Source organism: Rana temporaria, chromosome 4, assembly GCF_905171775.1.
Source record: "Rana temporaria chromosome 4, aRanTem1.1, whole genome shotgun sequence".
Taxonomy (NCBI): domain Eukaryota; kingdom Metazoa; phylum Chordata; class Amphibia; order Anura; family Ranidae; genus Rana; species Rana temporaria.
The window spans coordinates 28,417,660-28,439,086 of NC_053492.1; the positions used below are offsets into that span (position 1 = coordinate 28,417,660).

Here is a 21,427-nt window from a genome sequence, read left to right on the forward strand (position 1 = left end):
GGGCCTTCTCCTGTCCATCAATGCGGAGAAGGCCTTTGATAGAGTCTCATGGGACTATATGATGGCCACTTGCTCACACATAGGACTAGGGGGAAACATGCTCAATTGGATAAGCGCTTTATACACCAACCCAAAAGCTCTGGTTAAAGTAAACAACACTTTCTCCGAACCCATCGAGATCACTAACGGCACCCGCCAAGGATGCCCCTTATCCCCGCTCCTGTTCATCTTGTCCCTGGAACCTTTAATTAGAACAATCAATATCTCACAAGATGTTAGAGGCTTCAAGGTCCACAATAGAGAATTTAAGTTTGCTGCTTACGCAGATGATCTGCTGTTCTTCATCTCCAAACCACACATATCAATGCCCAACATCCTAAACATTTTCAATTCCTTTGGATATATTTCCAATTTCAAAATAAATCATAGCAAGTCCAAAGCAATCAATCTGACCCTCGATGCCAAGGAATATGATTTGCTAAAAAGCAACCATAATTTTAAATGGGAACAAAAAAGCCTCAAATACTTAGGAATAAAACTGACCCCAACAATAGATGGTATCTTCTCTGCAAATTTCTCCCCCTCTTACAATCTATTCTTAAAGACTTACAAAGATGGTCCCCCAAGCTCTTTAGTTGGTTTGGTAGGGCCTCTATACTGAAAATGACGATACTCCCTAGACTGTTATACTACTTTATTGCCCTACCCATTAAGCTACACTCCTCCTTTTTTAATGACAAACAAAACAAAGACAGCGACAAAGTTTCTAAGTTCAAAAATGACATATACAACTGAAAGCATGTACAACCAGAAGGTATGAATGTATAATGTATAAGGAAATTCACGTTGATTGGCAGCTGAAAGGATGTGCACATCAGGAGTGATGTGAAAAAGAGAAACAAATCTGAAAATCCTTCAAAGTAGCGCTACAACAAAGGAGATTATAGGAGTCCCACAATCATATAAAATTAAAGATTTATTAAAAACTTGTGTATGTCTCAAGAGCAACAGTCTCCGGATTGCCAGCTCTATAATGCAAAAGATACAAAGTTCAGTGTGAGCTTTCCGCTTGTTTGTAATCCTCCAAACCAATAAGCACAGAGCAAAGATCACTGAAGCGTTCCTGCACAGCGCAGACCTCTCCCACAGGTAAAGAGTCTCACATGTGATGAACTTACAACAACAGCCGTGGGTACTGTACCGCTCTCTTACCATAACCCGCAGGGATGTATGGGGCATGCAGGTAAACAGATGATCCGTCAGCCGTGGAAGGGAGAACGCTGTCAGACCCCGTGCTCTGTAAGCAGTCGCAGCGCGCGCTCCTCTCAGACGAAACAGGACGTCTCACTGACGCTGAGTAGGGGGGGGGGGCGGTGCTAGCCTCGCAGGATACTGGTGCGGGATAGGGTGGAGGATCGGAGGTATGGCTGATAACAAGCCAAGTGGGCGGGAAGCCAGATGGATATGCAGGCGTTCTGGATCGAAGAATCTGAAGAAATCTGTATAGTGGGCCATACGGGAATGCTACACTGGCTGTAATCTGGAGATGGTTGCTGCCACCAAACTAAGACGACATGTATCGGGACTAAGCCCTTCGTCGACCTTGTACGATGTATTTTGCAACTTTATCATTAATAAACTTTGATTGTGAAAAAAAACCTGAAAAGCAGCTCCCCCTTCATCTCTATCCGGTCATGATAAGTCACATGACAAGGGGAGAGAGGAAGGACAGACTGTCTTCACTCCCCTGAAGTGCCACACTGAGACTGAGGCAAGTTATGCAACCCCTTCCCTGAAATTAACCATTATGCCCAGGGCAGCTGCCCCTCCTCCTGCCCATCCCTTGTCCCTGCCAGGGACTGACAACTCATGGGGCCCCTAGGCAATAAATGATGGGGTCACACAGTATACACACACACACACACACACAAAAAGGTACTGGAGGAGGCGGTGCAGCTATAATCTTGGGATAAAAAAAAAACATTTTACATACTGTCCCTGGTTTTACCAAGGCTGGCAACCCTGATAGGTCCCCCTAGTGGCATGGTGCCCTCGGGCATTGCCCAAATGGTCAGTCTGCCCATGGTCCCAGCCCTGTACCTCACCCACCTAATCCCACAACACCATCCAAAAAAGGTTTTAGACGCACTTCGTAAAAAAACATTAGCCCATGATAAACTGACCCTTTCATGAATCTGGTTATCTGTTAGCTACAACACTTGATTTTGGATAGACAGGAATGCAATAAGTTCACTTGAACCATTCAGCAATACTTGGTATTGTCCTATAAGGAGGAGCCTCTTTCAATGCTCTACATATTTTGCAGTATACTGATTGAAAACCAGTTTTGGAGAGCGTTGGCCGATATCTGAACCTCCAACTAAAATACTTTTGGTATCTCTTCTCATCTTTATCCAAACCCAGAAGATATTCAGCCAGTTCTTGGGGAGATGAAAAGTCGTCAACATGAATAAAAGCATCGGGTGGAATAAAACGCTCATAATTTTTACGTGGAGGACCTATGACGATGGGCACAATTCCTGCCATCAGTGAATTTTTCCAGAACTTTTCCGTGATGTAATCCTCATGTATGGAATTCTCAAAGGCGAGGTAGAACTTATATGTGGCCAGAGTTTGCAAACTCTCGTTCCGCGGAAGAGGCAAGCCGTTTTTTCCATAGATGTCGATTGGAATGTATTTCTTTAACTAATATTGGGTTCTCCTGTACTTTGTATTCCAGTTGCTCACCACCCAGGCCACCAACTTTGACTTTTGGGGGATTGTAAAATTTATTTTTCCATCAACTTTTTCTAGCGCTCCATTCGGAACAGATATATCTGAATCAAGTCGGTAGGACATGGTGAGGTTTATTTTGTTGTCCATGAGCTTTAAATTTGGGCAGTTGGTTGGAGACTCCACACTAAACCAGATCCAGTATTGATTGGATGGTCTTGGCTCTGGAGGTAAAAGCTTTTCTGACTTGTATACATCCCTATGACTAATAACAACAGCGTCTGCTATGGAGTACGCATTTCGGTTCAAGGTGTAGAAACAACCAGAGTTTTCATTTCTTGGACACCTATTTAGAGGAAACTGATAACCTAATGGCCACGTCCAAATGAGGATGGTCAGCAGAGACCTATTGAAGGTCTCCAATATCTCAGTTGGCGTTGGTGGCTTTGTCACAGTCAGTTGATTTGATGTCACCGAGAACTCAGTCACAGAGTCTGTCGTCACCTTTGGCCTGTGTTTTATTTCAACATCTGTGACCGACTGTCTTTCTATATGAAAAGAAGCAAACAAAACGTAGGAAATGGCTCCCAGTAATAACATGCTGAAGTAGACCAAAGTCCATTTTGAGGATAGTTTTAGGAAATCCATATGGAAGTGAAGCGGTTCTTGTATACGAGTTTAACATGCAAGTTCACCTTAATATTTAGCTCTGTTCCTGGGGGACAAAAAAATAAATACATGTAAGTGGCATGTAGAAACATTTATGGCAACATTAAAAGAAATACATCCGAATCTCGGAATAACCAAAAATTCATCTGAATTTACATTTGGACTGAAACAAACTGTGTCTAGCTGGCAGTAAGGAGGAGTAGGAGGATATGGGCCATGCGTCTAGGGAAACGCATCAATCCATCCCAAACCTTGTGCAGCGCCTGTGTACTTTATTGTACCGGTGCTAGTTAAATTTAGATGGAGATCAGAGTGTAGTTAAACTCTGATCCAGATTGTTAGTTGTAAAATAGGGTCTCGGCCTCAGCTTGGCTGTGCTGCAGGCTTATTCTGTTATACTGGGGTGTTCTTCCAGCCCCGGTGCTGCAGGTGGCAGCAGTGGAGTCAAGGCTTGGGTGCTCATTCCCAGCAGCCAATCAGGAGGGCTGCTGTATGACTTCGCTGTGCATTATGGGGAGGGGTATTTATGGGGAAAACGCCATTGGTTCTGGGACTTCGAGTGTGGCACCCACCTTTAGGGTGACCACATCACGGCGCCCCGGTGTTATGGGCTACCTGGCCGGGGCATGCGTGGTTTCCCAGGACCATGTTTGCCCGGAGCATCTGAACAGCGACAGGGACCCAGCGAGCGACTGGGTTCCCACCTTTGAGGATCCCAAGCTGTATTTGCTGTTCGGTGGGGAGTCCGTCTGAGGAGCGCCATTGAGAGGCTGGCGGTCCAAAAGGGCCTCCACAAACCACCGGGAATCGAGGTAGCCAGACACTGAGGGATTGATCACCTGTCAGTCGGTACCTGGGCGACAAGTTGGAAGGAGATCTTGGCGTAACTCATTTAAGGAGGATCATCTCCGTAACCACAAACCAGAGAGGGCCTGTGGCAGAGGTACCTTTTTGATGTTCACCAAGGAGGGTCTGTGGCAGGGACTTTATCCTACAAATGTTCGAGTGACACTCCGGCTGCCAGGTCAGTGAGAGAGGCCTGTTCGGGTACGCTAAACCCACTCACAAAGGAGTGGCTCAGAGAAGTGTTACGTTTGGGAGCAGGACTGTTTCCCTATCATCACGCCTGAATCTGCTGCCCTTTTCTCTTTTTCAACTTTACTTTCCTCACGACAAGTTTACTGTTTTTGCCCGGCTGGGTAATAAAGAGCACAGCAAAGAACACCTGTTGCGGACATTCCTTTACTTCTACTAAATGCAATATGCATCATCCACCCCTATGAATTTGGGAGAGCCATGAGGTAAATGTGCCACCCAAAAAAAACAGCAGCTCCTCCGGGAGTAATGCTACACTTGGGTATTGTACATTGATGGGGTGAAATTGCTGACACTGGATTAGGACTCCTCTTCTGAGGGCAATTTGTTGCAAATGGGCTTTCATACCGAAATGCCTGTGCAAGGACAGGATTTATAAAATAAAGAGGGACCATTTTTGGGTGCCAAAACTTGGTGATTCTGCACCACTTGGTTCTTCAACCATAGGGAGGGTCTGTGGCAGAGACTTAGCCCCAAGTTCCGAGTTACATTCTGGCTGCCAGGCTTGTGAGAGAGGCCTGTCCAGGTGCGCTATACCCATTCCAGCTGGAGTGGCGAAGTAAAGTGTTGTTGGAAGCAGGACTGTTTCCCATCTACATACATCTGAATCTGTTCATCATTTCCGCCATCTATTCACTCTACTGTTTAAGCGTTTTTACCCGGCTGGGTAATAAAAGCACAGAAAAGACACCTGTTCTGAGTGGACATTCCATTTACTACAACTTCCATCACTTCACCCCCCCGCAGCTGTCCATCACATCCCCCCATAGCTCTGTCATTCCATCACATCCCGCCCCCCTTGCAGCTGTGTCCCTCCCTCACATCACAGCTCTGTCATTCCATTACATCCCCCCCACAGGTGTGTCCCTCCCTCACATCACAGCCCCCCACATCACCACCTCCCGTAGCTTTGTCATTCCATCACTTCACCCCCCCCCCCACAGTTGTGTTCCTCCTTCACATCACAGCCCCCCATAGCTCTGTCATTTCATCACATCCCCCCAACAGCTGTGTCCCTCCCTCACATCCCTCCTGTGGGGCAGCACAGTGGTGCAGTGAGTAGCACTTTCGCCTAGCAGCAAAAGGGTCGCTGGTTCAAATCCCGACCACGACACCATCTGCCTGGAGTTTGCATGTTCTCCCTGTGCATGCGTGGGTTTCCTCCGGGTACTCCGGTTTCCTCCCACACTCCAAAGACATGTTGGTAGGTAAATTGGATCTTGTCCAAATTGGCCCAGTATATATATGTATGACTGTGTGTCCCAAGCGTGTCACGATCCTACGGGGTAAAATGACCGCACCAGCCAAGCAGACTCTGGCTGGAAAAAGCGATTCAGTTTGCATGAGTTGCGCTATACAAGTCATTCATTCATTCACATAACCCCCCACATAGCTCTGTCATTCCATCACATTCCCCCCACAGCTGTGTCCCTCCCTCACATCACCACCTCCCATAGCTCTGTCATTCCATCACTTCCCCCCCCCCCCCCCAGCAGCTGTGTCCCTCCTTCACATCACAGCACCCCATAGCTCTGTCATTCCATTACATCTAGGGTTGCCACCTTTTCTGCAAGCCAAACCCGAACACTTTTGCGACACACGGCAATTTTTTTGTAGTACACGCTATAGGATTGTAAAATACCTGGGACACCTTGTGGGTTACTCAAAGAGAGTAGTAATCAGAATAGACGGTGTCAGAAGATCAGTGGATGGTGTCAGTAGGGCAGTTTAACTCAATCCAAAAACCTGAATCAGTTCTACTGAACCCAACACCATACAAACTGTTCACAAAGTGGCACTGTGCATTCTAAAACCCCGCTCAAGCTCCTTTTACAAAAAAAGCCCCAAAAAATTCAAAGCAATCCACAGGCACCCCACAAATAGAGAAGAACATGACAGATAAAATATCAGACAGTACCTGTGCCCCCCCCAATAGAAACCTCCATTACAGCGAGACAAAAAAAACCTTACCTTCCAGGAGCCACTTCAAAGATGTGTGTGAACCTGTTAGGGGGCGTAGTCTGTAATATCATGCTTTCTCCTGCAAAAGCGTCCCAGTCCAGTGGCCCTCCATTCACTGTCTCTGGTGGCGCTGGCGGCTGGGTGGGAGAGAGAGAGCACAGACAGTGCTGTATGACCTAGCTGCAGGACATTAGCCCCACTGGAGCGGGGGAAGAAGGGGGGTGAGCGTTGCTTGGGGGTAGCTGACAGAGGGGGAGTGGGGGTGACAGAGGAGGAGGGGGGTGACAGAGGAAGAGGGGGTGAAAGAGAGGTGTGGGGGTGACAGAGAGGAGGAGGGGGTGGAAGAGAGGTGTGTGGGGTGACAGAGAGGAGGAGGGAGTTGACAGAGAGGAGGAGGGGGGTGACAGAGAGGAGGAGGTGTGTGAAAGAGAGGTGTGTGGGGTGACAGAGAGGAGGAGGGGGTGACAGAGAGGAGGAGGAGGGGGGTGACAGAGAGGAGGAGGAGGAGGGTGACAGAGAGGAGGAGGAGGGGGTGACAGAGAGGAGGTGTGGGTGACAAGAGAGGAGGAGGGGGGTGACAAGAGAGGCGGAGGGGGGTGACAAGAGAGGCGGAGGGGGGTGACCAGAGAGGCGGAGGGGGGTGACCAGAGAGGAGGAGGGGGTGACAGAGAGGAGGAGGGGGGTGACATAGAGGAGGAGGGGGTGACAGAGAGGAGGAGGGGGTAACAGAGGTGTGGGGGTGACAGAGAGGAGGAAGGGGTGACAGAGAGGTGTGTGTGACAGAGAGGAGGAGGGGGGTGACAGAGAGGGTGGATGACAGAGGAGGAGGGGGTGACAGGAGGAGGGGATTACAGGAGGAGGGGGTGGGTTACAGAGAGGAGGGTGACAGAGAGGAGGAGGGTGGTGTGACAGAGAGGAGGAGGGGGGTCGCAGAGAGGGGGTGATAGAGAGAAGGAGGGGGTGACAGAGAGGAGGAGGGGGTGAAAGAGAGGTGTAGGTGACAGAGATGTGGGGGTGATAGAGAGGAGGAGGGGGTGAAAGAGATGAGGAGGGGGTGAAAGAGGGGAGGAGGGGGTGAAAGAGAGGAGAAGGGGGGTGACAGAGAGGAGAAGGGGGTAACAGAGAGGAGAAGGGGGGTGACAGAGAGGAGAATGGGGGTGACAGAGAGAAGAATGGGGGGGTTACAGAGAGGGGGGTGACAGAGAGGAGGAGGGGGGTTACAGAGAGGAGGAGGGGGTGACAGGAGGAGGGGGTGGGTTACAGAGAGGAGGGTGACAGAGAGGAGGAGGGTGGTGTGACAGAGAGGAGGAGGGGGGCCGCAGAGAGGGGGTGATAGAGAGAAGGAGGGGGGTGACAGAGAGGAGGAGGGGGTGAAAGAGAGGTGTGTGTGACAGAGATGTGGGGGTGATAGAGAGGAGGAGGGGGTGAAAGAGAGGAGGAGGGGGTGAAAGAGGGGAGGAGGGGGTGAAAGAGAGGATAAGGGGGGTGACAGAGAGGAGAAGGGGGTGACAGAGAGGAGAAGGGGGGTGACAGAGAGGAGAATGGGGGTGACAGAGAGAAGAATGGGGGGGTTACAGAGAGGGGGTGACAGAGAGGAGGAGGGGGGTTACAGAGAGGAGGAGGGGGGTTACAGAGGGGGGTGACAGAGAGGAGGAGGGGGATTTCATAGAGGCTGAGGGGTGATTGACAGGAAGGGGGCTGACAGAGCAGATGAGAGCGCCCTTAGGACAGTGTTTCCCAACTCCAGTCCTCAAGGCACACCAACAGGTCATGTTTTCAGGCTTTCCATTATTTTGCACAGGTGATTTGATCAGTTTCACTGCCTTAGTAATTACCACAGCCGTTTCATCTGAGGGAAATCCTGAAAACATGACCTGTTGGTGTGCCTTGAGGACTGGAGTTGGGAAACACTGCCTTAGGAGACTCACAGCGTGCGGCAGGACTCGGGAACAAGCAGGCACGATTATCCACAGTCCAGCCCCACCTCCACATGTGACCAGCAGCCTTCACCCGGGCCAATCACAGACCCCCATGTCATGACCCGTTCTGTCAACCAGGGCAACCGCTGGGCTCAGAGAGCGCGGAGCGCGCCGATGTACACACAGTACACCAAATGAGACCGACACTGTGTGACGGTGATAGCAGGCACAGGATGCGCGGCGCCTCTCTCCATATGTTGCGGGCCTGACGGTGGAATGTGTGCCCGGGTTTTCGGCGGGTGGAAACCCGGGCACATGTCTCGAAACCCGGAGTGTCCGGGTCAAAACCGGACAGGTGGCAACCCTAATTACATCCCCCCCAGTTGTGTCCCACCTTCACATCACAGCCCCCCAATAGCTCTGTCATTCCATCACATCCCCCCCCCTGCAGCTGTGTCCCTCCTTCACATCACAGCCCCCCCATAGCTCTGTTATTCCATTAAATCCCCCCCCCAGCTGTGTCCCACCTTCACATCACAGCCCCCCCATAGCTCTGTCATTCCATCACATCCCCCCTGCAGCTGTGTCCCTCCTTCACATCACAGCCCCCTCATAGCTCTGTCATTCCATTACACCCCCCCCCCCCACAGCTGTTTCCCTGCTTTACATCACATCCCCCCCATATCTCTGTCATTCCATCACTTCAACCCTCCCCCCACAGCTGCGTCCCTCCTTCACATCCCCCCATAGCACTGTCATTCCATCACTTCACCCCCCCCCATAGCTCTGTCATTCCATCACATCCCCCCGCACACAGCTGTGTTCCTCCTTCACATTCCAGCCCCCCATAGCGCTGTCACTACATTACATCCCCTCCCACATCACAGCCCCCACCCATAGCTCTGTCAGTCCATCACTTCACCCCCCCCCACAAGCTCTGTCCCTCCTTCACATTACAGGACCTTCCCCCTAAGCTCTGTCCCCCCCCCCCACAGTTCTGCCCCCCCACACATTAGGGGTAGCAGTGACATCTAGGGCTGCCATCTTCACCCAACTTGGCAAATTTGTTTAGATGCCCAAAACCATGGACTGGCCTTCCTTTACCAATCTTCCTATCGGAGCATCCAGACTTAACCCTCCATCCTCAGCATCAACCCCTAAATCACCTGATCAGCGAGTAGAAGACTCTTTTCAAAGTAGTCAGTTCTGCCCAGGGTTGCAATTTGCTCCTCCAGATCTCTAAAGGGAGTTTCTGTTAGGAGTAGAGTTGAGCGGACACCTGGATGTTCGGATTCGAAACCCGAACCCGGACTTTGAAAAAAAAGTTTGGGTTCGGGACCGAACCCGACCCGAACTTTGACCCGAACCCGAACCCCATTGAAGTCAATGGGGACCCGGACTTTTGACTACAAAAATGTCTCTAAAAAACTAAGGGAAAGGGCTGGAGGGCTGCAAATGGCAGCAAAATGTCGGGAAGAGCAAGTACTCTGGAAATAAATGTGGATAGGGAAATAACTTAAAATAACATAAAAAAAAAAAATATATAATGATTTTGACCTAGGAGGACGAGGTCCATACAGTTTTGTTCAAAATGATTCAACCCCCCAATGCTGTAAAGGATTTTAGGGAATTTAGTGTACATTTGTAATTGTATTCAGAATGAAATCCTACAAGGACTTCTTAAAGAACCATATGCAACTAAAATGACATCAATTGGTTTTGTAATACAGTAGTAAATGTTTATTTTGTGAATTCTTCATTTACACAATTATTCAACCCCTTAAAGACTACCACTCTGAAGAACAGAGGTTCATTGAAGTGTTTTCAATCAGGTATTGAAAACAACTGTGGATGTCAGGGAGCAGCAATAAAGCCTAATAAGCACCAGGAAGACAAGAGAAGAGGTGATTACTCTTCACAGGAAGGGCAATGGCTATAAGAAGATTGCAAAGATGTTAAACATACCAAGAGACACCATAGGAAGCATCATTCGCAAATTCAAGGCAAAGGGCACTGTTGAAACGCTACCTGGTCGTGGCAGAAAGAAGATCAGGGCTCGAGTCCTGCGGGAACGCATGGGAACGACGTTCCTATACCTTTTCCACAGCAGGAACGTCGTTCCCATAGTAACCAAGGCGCGTCCGTCCTCCCCTCCCTCAGTCCGCCTATTCCTCCTCCTCCAGCGACCGCCGTAACAAAGTCTCAGGTCTAGTGATGGGGTGCAGTTCACCCTAGCACCTGCAGAGGTAGGGCGCCAAAGTGCCATAATGCTCCCTTCCATCCTCCCTCTCCTTGTTTGTTTCACACACGAGTCGGGCTGTATCTGTTTGTCTTCCTAGCTCATCCCCCACTCGGCCGTCTGTCCAATCCAAATTCCTCCTCCCCTTTGTTTCCGCCCACACTCCAGCCTGCATGGAGCCTCCAGCATGGACTTATATGACTAACCTGAGTTGTAAGGTACGTGAGCTATCTGCAAAACTCCCTCTCCCCCCTGAATTATTATTTCTTTGCCTCTGCTTCTCTCTCATTTCTTCCCCCGTGCAAACTGGGGGGGGGGGGGGGACGTTGCGGTAATTGTGCAGACTGAGGGAGTAATTGTGGGGGATGGGGGGAGTAGTTGTGCAGACTGGGGGATGGGGGGAGTAATTGTGCAGACTGAGGGGATGGGGGGAGTAGTTGTGCAGACTGAGGGGATGGGGGGAGTAGTTGTGCAGACTGGGGGATGGGGGGAGTAGTTGTGCAGACTGAGGGGATGGGGGGAGTAGTTGTGCAGACTGGGGGATGGGGGGAGTAATTGTGCAGACTGAGGGGATGGGGGGAGTAGTTGTGCAGACTGAGGGGATGGGGGGAGTAGTTGTGCAGACTGGGGGATGGGGGGAGTAGTTGTGCAGACTGAGGGGATGGGGGAGTAGTTGTGCAGACTGGGGGATGGGGGGAGTAGTTGTGCAGACTGAGGGGATGGGGGGAGTAGTTGTGCAGACTGGGGGATGGGGGGAGTAGTTGTGCAGACTGAGGGGATGGGGGGAGTAGTTGTGCAGACTGGGGGATGGGGGGAGTAATTGTGCAGACTGAGGGGATGGGGGGAGTAGTTGTGCAGACTGAGGGATGGGGGGAGTAGTTGTGCAGACTGGGGGATGGGGGAGTAGTTGTGCAGACTGAGGGGATGGGGGGAGTAGTTGTGCAGACTGGGGGATGGGGGGGAGTAGTTGTGCAGACTGGGGGATGGGGGGAGTAGTTGTGCAGACTGAGGGGATGGGGGGAGTAGTTGTGCAGACTGAGGGGATGGGGGGAGTAGTTGTGCAGACTGGGGAATGGGGGGAGTAATTGTGCAGACTGGGGAATGGGGGGAGTAGTTGTGCAGACTGGGGGATGGGGGGAGTAATTGTGCAGACTGAGGGGATGGGGGGAGTAATTGTGCAGACGGGGGGATGGGGGGAGTAGTTGTGCAGACGGGGGGATGGGGGGAGTAGTTGTGCAGACTGGGGGATGGGGGGAGTAGTTGTGCAGACTGGGGGATGGGGGGAGTAGTTGTGCAGACTGAGGGGATGGGGGGAGTAATTGTGCAGACTGGGGGATGGGGGGAGTAATTGTGCAGACTGGGGGATGGGGGGAGTAGTTGTGCAGACTGAGGGGATGGGGGGAGTAGTTGTGCAGACTGGGGGATGGGGGGAGTAGTTGTGCAGACTGGGGGATGGGGGGAGTAGTTGTGCAGATTGAGGGGATGGGGGGAGTAATTGTGCAGACTGGGGGATGGGGGGAGTAATTGTGCAGACTGAGGGGATGGGGGGAGTAGTTGTGCAGACTGAGGGGATGGGGGGAGTAGTTGTGCAGACTGAGGGGATGGGGGGAGTAGTTGTGCAGACTGGGGGATGGGGGGAGTAATTGTGCAGATGGGGGGAGTAATTGTGCAGACTGAGGGAAGTTTATTTGTTAAAAAAAATTGTACATAAAACACACACATGCAATTTTTATTTTTTTGAGGCGGGTGGGGAATCTTGGGTGAGTTCCCACACTTTTTTCCCCAGGACTTGACCCCTGAAGAAGATGCTGACTTTGACTGCTGTGCGCTACCTGAAGCGTAGAGTGGAGAAAAGTCCCTGTGTGACTGCTGAGGAACTGAGAAAAGATTTGTCAGATGTGGGTACTGAAGTTTCTGCTCAGACAATACGGCGCACACTGCGTAATGAAGGCCTCCATGCCAGAACTCCCAGGCGCACCCCCTTGCTGTCTCCAAAGAATAAGAAGAGTCGACTGCAGTATGCCAAAAGTCATGTGGACAAACCACACAAGTTTTGGGATTGTGTTCTATGGACTGATGAAACAAAATTAGAACTGTTTGGGCCCATGGATCAACGCTATGTTTGGAGGAGGAAGAACAAGGCCTATGATGAAAAGAACACCTTGCCTACTGTGAAGCATGGCGGGGGGTCAATCATGCTTTGGGGTTGTTTTGCTTCTGCAGGTACAGGGAAGCTTCAGCGTGTGCAAGGTACCATGAATTCTCTTCAGTACCAGGAGATATTGGATGACAATGTGATGCAGTCTGTCACAAACCTGAGGCTTGTGAGACGTTGGACCTTTCAACAGGACAATGATCCCAAGCATACCTCCAAGTCCACTAGAGCATTTTTGCAGATTAAAGGCTGGAACATTTTGGAGAGGCCATCGCAGTCACCAGACTTAAATCCGATTGAGAACCTCTGGTGGGACTTAAAGAAAGCAGTTGCAGTGCGCAAGCCTAAGAATGTGACTGAAGGTGGAAGCGGTGGTGGAGGAGGAGGAGGAGGAGGTAGCCAACACAGCAGGTTTTGGTTTTTAATTGATTTATTTTTTAAATTAGGGTAAGCCCCAAAAGAGTGAGAAAGATCTACCTCATCCCTTTAAACCTGAACACAGAGTAATTACACAGGTTCTGGGGCTAATTTAATGTCGATAAGGAACCAAGTGAGTTTAATTAGCAGCACCTTAATCAGCCAGAGAACCTGTGTAATTAATATGTTTTTGCTTTTAAAGGGATGAGATGGCAACCCTAGAAAGATCAGAAAAAAACAATGGCTGGGTAAGGCCGGCCCGGTGTCTATTCTGCACAAGGTACGGACAACTCCTCTGGGATCCATGCCTGGTTCATTTTAATGAACGTGAGCTTGTCCACATTGGCTCTGGACAGGCGGCTGCGCTTGTCTGTGATAACTCCCCCTGCGGTGCTAAATACACGTTCAGACAATACACTGGCTGCAGGGCAGGCCAGCACCTCCAAGGCGTAAAGGGCAAGCTCAGGCCATGTGCCCAATTTGGAGACCCAGAAGTTTAAGGGGGCATAGCCGTCATTCAGTACGTGTAGGCGTGTGCACACATACTGCTCCACCATGTTGCTGAAATGCTGCCTCCTGCTAAAACGTTCCATATCAGCTGGTGGTGCTGTTTGTTGTGGCGTGCTGACAAAGCTTTTCCACATTTCTGCCATGCTAACCCTGCCTTCTGAGGTGCTGGCGGTGCCCCTGCTGCGTTGGCGACCTCTTCCTCCTCCTCTGCCTTCGCATTCTGCTTCCACTGTGCCCCCGCTGCCAGGTGGGAATTGCACCAGCAGCACGTCTACCAGCGCATCTTGCGTTCACAATCCAGTGAGGGGATTAAGGACGGTACATTGTCCTTGTAACAGGGATCCAGCAGCGTGGCCACCCAGTAATCAGCACCTGTTATAATGTGCGAAACACGCCGGTCGTTACGGAGACACTGCAGCATGTAATTGCTCATGTGTGCCAGCGAAAAGCTGTCCTCTGTGGGAGGTATATCATCTGTGTCCTCTGTATCCCCCCAGCCACGCACCAGTAATGGCCATGAGCTGGTCTGGATGCCATCCTGCTGTGAACATGGTTCCTCCTCCTCCTCCATGTCTTCCTCCTCCTCATCCTCCACCGCGTCATCCTCCAGAACTGTGCCCTTGCTAGACAATTGTGTACCTGGCCTTTGTTGGTGCACGAACCCACCCTCAGAGCCACTTGTGAATGACTGCCCTGAAAGCCTTGGAAATGATCCTGATTCCTCCTCCTCCTCCTCCTCCTCCTCCTCCTGTGCCACATCCTCTTCCATCATCGCCGTAGTGTTTTTTCAAGGAGGCATAGAACTGGGATAGTCACGCTGAGAGCGGCATCATCGGCACTGGCCATGTTGGTGGAGTACTCAAAACAGCGCAACAAGGCACACAGGTCTCGCATGGAGGCCCAGTTATTGGTGGTAAAGTGGTTCTGTTCCACAGAACGACTCACGTGTGCGTGCTGCAGCTGGAACTCCACTATCGCCTGCTGCTGTTTGCACAGTCTTGCCAGCATGTGCAAGGTGGAGTTCCACCTTGTGGGCACATCACATATGAGGCGGTGAGCGGGAAAGCCGAAGTTACTCCTCCCCAGGACTAGAACTGAGCTCCAGCAGTAATCGGCGTGCGATCCTAGTAGTAGGACGTACGGCTCCTGGAGCCAGACAGGCAGGGCTTTCCACCCCCAGCTTCAGCCTCTGCTCCCCCCGGCCTCTGCTTGTCGGCGTTCCTCCGCAGACTTCACCACATAGCTTCCCCCGGCTTAGCCTGACGTCCCCTGGCTTCCCACTTCTTCCCTCCGCCAGGGAAGCCTGCAGGTAAGCCCCTGTTCCCAGGGCCATCCACCAGCACCGTTGGCGGCCGTCCTTTTCAGGACAAGCCGCCGCAAACAAACTCAACATCACGGCTCTCCCCTTCTCCTTCTAGCTCCCAGGCTAGACATCCCCCCACCACCTCCTCGCCTCAATCGCCTGTCTTTTTTTGGCGTCTTCTGGTGTCTTTCCAGACATCCGCGCCGGCCTGTGGAGAGCTGCAGCAGCCGCGATCTAGGAAAGACCGCGGCTTCACCCGCGGCCTAGCGGCGCGTTTGCCTCCCTCCCCCCCGGAATCTCCTCCAAAACGGCCAGAAAACTCCCCCCCATATCCCAGAAGGATACCAGGCTCTCCCAGTCGCCCATCCACTCTTGCTTGGCAGCACCAATCCCAATAGATAGTCCCCAGCCTGGAGCCTGCTGCCTGATCAGTAGCCATCTTGCTACACCCAGCAACAAGGGCACCCTTCATCCCCTCTCCCCCCCTTCTTAATTCACAATTAAAACTTGATCCAGGGCTTTTCCCGATCGCCTCTCTAGGGGTCAGGAAGGATTTTTTTCCCTACCGCAGCATATTGGCACAGCTCGGCCAGGGTTTTTTTTGCCTTCCTCTGGACCAAGTTAGGAGAGAAGATTAACCCAATCTTCCCTCCACCACCTTTAAACCCCCCCCCCCCTGGTGGTCAGCGACCATGGTTAATCTGCAATATTCTGCAGAAACCATTTGGGGCCTGAGGCGTTTTTCCGCAATACTACCAGCCATCACCAAAAAAGCCCTGAGAATTGAACGATTATTGAGAATCGGTCATTGATCGACTGTCAAAAATTTCAGCCATTTACCCCAGACTAAGCACATATTATGTGCTTTGATCAACACAAGATCGGCAGTAAAACACTGACTAGAAATCCACGATTTCATTCTACAATACGATTTAGACTGCCTCTTTATTACAGAGAGCAGGCTCACAGCCGACTGTAACACCATACTGGGAGAACTGGTGCCAGAAAACTATCGTATTATAACCGAAAACAGACTAGGACAAAGAGGGGGAGGCCTGGCGGTGATCCACAAGAATCACCTTGCGATCATTAAACCGGTCCTTCAAAACCCTCTTCCATTCATGGAAACCCTTACTCTGCAACTGCAAACAAATTCCCAGGAGACCGTCCGTATTCTACTCTGCTATAGACCACCTGGCCCAAAATCGCAGCCTCTACCATCATTGACGGATTTCATCTCCACTTACACCCTTAACAGCAAACACCTTTTGCTGCTCGGGGATTTCAACCTCTGGGCCAATTCCTCACAAGACCCCGTTGCCGATGCCTGCATTGACCACCTCGAAGGTTTAGGGCTACAGCAATTAGTATGTGGGCCCACACATACTTCTGTAGATAAATAGAAAAAGACTGTGAAGTCTGAGACTAGGAGAAAATGGACTTTGTAGGCACCAGATTTTTTTTTATAAAAAAATATAAATAATTTTAATTTGAACAGTACATTAGCACAAAAAACACTGAACAATTGCTCAATTTGATAATGAGAAAAAGAAAAACAACACAAAATACAAATAACTCAATTCCTGTCCCTTTCAGAAAGACACCGCTGATAGCCACAGGGCTAGATGTAAAAATACACAATAAGCGCTGGGTGGCGTTGTAGACTTCAAGAGATGGTGCAGGAGGAGTTTGGATAAAAGTGGGGATCAGCTCAACATGTTTCGCGACGTTGTCGCTTCTTCGGGAGCTTCTGGGTGTTTAAAAGACAAAACAGTGTTGTCATTAGAGATGTATATATATCCAAATACAATACAATATTGTTTAAACATTAGGCATATTGTACAGGAATACAAAAAGGCCTCTGAGCATATAAGAAACAGCATTTCGACTGTGGCCATAATACTCACCGAAAAACGGTGTTTAGAAACTTTGAAGAGTGCTCAGCAGCGTCCAGAATTAAATATATGATCAGACCAACTACCTTAGTCAGATGAAATGAGATACCAAGGGTCAAAGCCACACTGACCATGCACCGCCGGGCAGGTTTGAACCAGTTGGGGTATCTAAAAATTGGATAGTAGACAAGAAAAAATAATAATGTGTCCAACACTAGGTGGGACCATAGAAAAATTACAAAAGGGAAGTCAAGGAGAAAGAAAAAAGAAGAAAAAAGGAAAAAAACAGATGAAAAAAGTATATATGAAAAGTATAATATGTATAAAATTTGACTGATATAGCATACCTTAAAAGAGGTATAGGGGCCTAGGCATTCAAAGGACAATTCCAAGAGCTGGAAAAGGGGAACGCCCTTAGATAGAAGATACTGGGACACCAGAAGGTAAAGGGTCCATGTGAATTCCCTCCTAACTGTAACAAGTCCAGAAAATATAAACGGTACAAAGTATATATATAAAAAGAAAGAAAAAATTATAAATATAAAGAAACAAATAAATGATAATATTATTGGTTGCCAGATAGTAAACTAAAAGATTTAATAGGCACTTGGTTTGTAGGAGAAGTAGTTGATATTTCAAAAGGAACCTGACATTAAACAAAAATATAAAAATATAAGCAGTGATTTTTACCTTGATAATAAAGGACTGGATAACAAGTCAATTCACAAAAATTGCCACAAGATGGCAGCGTTGAGCGTTAGGCTGGAGCGAGGAGTGAGGAAACCCCCACAGTGGAACAGCAATCAGCTGTTGAAAATACAAAACCACTCTTAATAGAGGCATGGTGGCAGACAAAAATAAGCAAGGGTAATGAAGGAAAAAGAATTTGTGTACATACCCAATGCTTGACTAGCAGATGGAACGATCTTGGGCAGTGAAATGGTGTATAGGCCCCCTGGACGTCCGTCCTGGCTGGCATTCAACAAAGAGCAACTGCATGCACAGGCTCTTGTTGAATTTAAATACCCCGCGCGGATGACGTCACGCTAATTGACAATCATCCGACAGGCCAGAAAACAATACACTGCGCATGCGCGTGCGCATGCGCACAGAGAGCCGCGATCAGGCTTTCTGAGTGGATGGAAAACAAGTGTATGTATATGGTGTTTCCCAGATGGAAAAAAGAAATGGGAAATTTTTAACACCATATTGAGAGTGCCATCACACATTCTAAAGTCTGGATGAATAACATCTGACCGGATAGTGTGATGGCTTACCTGGCCACTGGTTAATCTGCTCAACGGCGCATGGCACTGTGGTGACAGGTGGTAAGGCAGGCATAAGTCTGAACATATATAGACGCTGGATGAGCAAACAATAAGAAAAAATGATGAAACATTTATATAGAAAGACATGCAAAGTACATGTATAACAGGATTGAATCCATCATAGAGTGGACATATACAGCACAATAAATAATGATCATAGTACTGTTTCTACTTATTAATGACAAATCAATAAGGAAACTGCACAAAATTTGTCACAGAACACACTTTTAAAACCTGGACATTGGGAAGGGGAAATGGGGGTGGTCCAAACCGGGGCCACTTTGGCCACTAGGACAGACTAGCTTAATGCTATAGCTTGATCAGGTCACAAGAGATTTGAGGTCTTAATTAACCGTATTGAAATTATTACATAGAGAGAAGTGAAATCAAAACCATTTAGATATATAATGGTCAGACCTAAAATAATAAAACGAAAACCAAAACAAAAACTAAAATACAACAAAAGAAGAAATAATTATGAATATTATGCAGGTAGACAATCAGCGTTGGAAAACCACCGTTGGTTTGATGGATCGATCTCTAAGTATGGGAGCTGCCATACAGGTCCCTCAAAGGAAGGGCCTGTATGATAGTACCTCATTGATCCCCGGTAATTTAGTGGCGCCCAAGCGCTCTATCCACAGGGTCTCCCTCTGAAGAATAGATTTGTCCCAGTTACCCCCTCGAGGGTCACGCGGGACAACCTCCAAAACAAGAAATTGAATAGAAGATGTGTCAAATTTATGAAATAACCCCAGATGGCGACTTATCGGTGTGAGCATCTTGGCGTATTGCGAATAATAAATGTGATCGTAGATCCTTTTCTTAAATTTACGTAATGTTTTTCCGACATAGTAAGCCCCGCATTTACAGGTCATTAAATAAATGACCCCCTCGGTGTCACAACTGGCCTGAAAGCGAGGTCTAAACGTTTCCCCATTGGGCAAGCTAAATTTGGTGCCAGCTTGCACCCAAGGGCAATAAGCGCAATGGCCGCATTTAGAAATGCCTGGACTTCGATTATGGATCACAGGATTGGTTTTTGCTTGATAAAGGCTTGATGTTAGTTTGTTACCAATTGAGGTATTCTTCCTAAATACTATTTCTGGTCTGTGTTTAACATATTTACCAATGGTGACATCTTCGCTTAGGAGGTGCCAGTGTTTTTCTAGGCAGCTACGTAGTTGATAATGTTGGGACGTGTACTTTGTTATAAATCTAGTGATTTGTTGATCTTTATTGTCTATTTTTTGAGGGTGTATAAGAGAGGGTCTATCTCGATTGAGAGCTTTGTTAAAAGCTTTTCTCAAAAGAGATTTGCTGTACCCTCGCCACACATACTTCTGGTCACACGCTTGATCTTATTTTCAGACAAGATCTAGAAATAAACATTTTGGAAAATGAACCATTGCCATGGACAGATCACCATGCAATTAAATTCATAATCTCCAAAATCCCCCCCTTAACAAAAACATCAAAACCAGTGACAACACACTGGACTAGATGTCAGAAGAAGCTCCATTCGGAACTCTTCAAAACCACATTAAGGGAAAAAATAAAAACAATTCAACCTCATCAAACTGCCTTAGAAACACTAGACGCCATAAACATAGCCCTATTACAGTCAGCCGACTTAATAGCGCCGAAACGCAAAACCTGCATCCGGAAAAACACTTCCAGTTGGTTCAACAACCAGATGTCGTTACTGAAGCAAGAGCGCAGAAGGGCGGAAGCCGCCTGGAAAAGAAGCTCTTCAGAAGAAAACCTCATCATCTACAAAGCAATAACAAGAAAAAACCACAAAGAAATCTTCATAGCCAAGAAAAACTATTTTTACAAGGCTATCAACAGCACCCAAAACCGCCCCCGCAAACTCTTCAAGATGGTCACTTAGACCATGAATCCCGTCTGTCTTGAACCCCCCAATTCAGATACCCAGGAGTTTTGCGATGAATTGTCGGATTACTTCATTAATAAAATTGAGGGAATCCGGGAAAGCATTCAGCAGAACAATAGCCCCGAACCCCCCCCCCCCCCCCGCAATTATTCACATAATACCCACAGAAATTCACCACAATCAGGAAGGTTCACTCTAGAACCCATCTCAATCGATGCCACTAAAAATATCATCGGTTCTCTGCGAAACAGCACAGCGCCAAATGATATCATCCCCACCAAACTGCTGAAGGAATGCGCCGACATCCTGGCACCTCCGATCACGCAGCTCATAAACCAATCTTTCAAGGAAGGCTCAGTGCCGTCCCGGTTGAAAGAAGGCATAATTAAACCCATCTTAAAGAAACCCACCCTAGACCCCAAGAAACCACTTCACCGCCGTCCCATAACAGGCCTAAACGTTCTCTCCAAGGTAATGGAGAAAGTAGTGGTACAACAGTTGCAACAGCATCTAGATACCCATATTCTACTTGATCCATTTCAATCGGGTTTCCGTCCCGGATACGGGACGGAAACAGCATTGCTCAAAATATGGGACGACGCTCTCGAGGCCACAGACGAAGGAGAATCTTGTCTTCTGGTTCTGTTGGACCTAAGCGCAGCCTTCGACACGGTAGACCACAAACTGTTACTAACTCGGCTGGCTGGCGTAGCCAAAGTCGCAGAAGGTGATTTATCTTGGTTCTCCTCTTTTTTGGAAAACCGATCACAAACAGTGAAATTGGGACCTTTCACTTCTGAGAAACGCACGGTATCGTACGGAGTCCCTCAAGGATCGCCTCTGTCGCCGGTGCTGTTTAACATCTATCTTCGTCCTCTTTTTGAAATCATTAGTAGCCAAAAACTACTTTATCACTCTTATGCAGACGACACGCAACTGTACTTCCGCATTTGCAACAAAAAGGATCACCATCTCAATCTAGAGACATGCCTCTATTTGATAGAGAACTGGATGACAAAGAGTTATCTTAAACTCAATGGAGCGAAAACAGAACTTCTCCTGTTTCACGCCAAGCGTTTGAATCAACCTGCAACAACTTGGATACCCCCGCCCATTCTGGGCAAAATCATCACCCCTAGCGCCAAAGTCAAAAGTCTCGGGGTCATCTTCCACTCTCACATGACATTGGACGCACAAATAGGGTCGGTAGTCAGCGGATCTCACCATCTGCTGCGCCTACTTCGCAAACTTACTCCTTTCATTCCCAAAGAAGACATAGCGGCCGTGGTGGGAGCGATTGTAAAC

At 48.7% G+C, this 21,427-nt stretch overlaps 1 pseudogene; it reads right to left on the reverse strand.

The window, feature by feature from the left end:
• Positions 1–2,004: 2,004 nt before the first annotated feature.
• Positions 2,005–21,427, reverse strand: part of LOC120936055 — a 46,138-nt pseudogene continuing 26,715 nt past the window's right edge.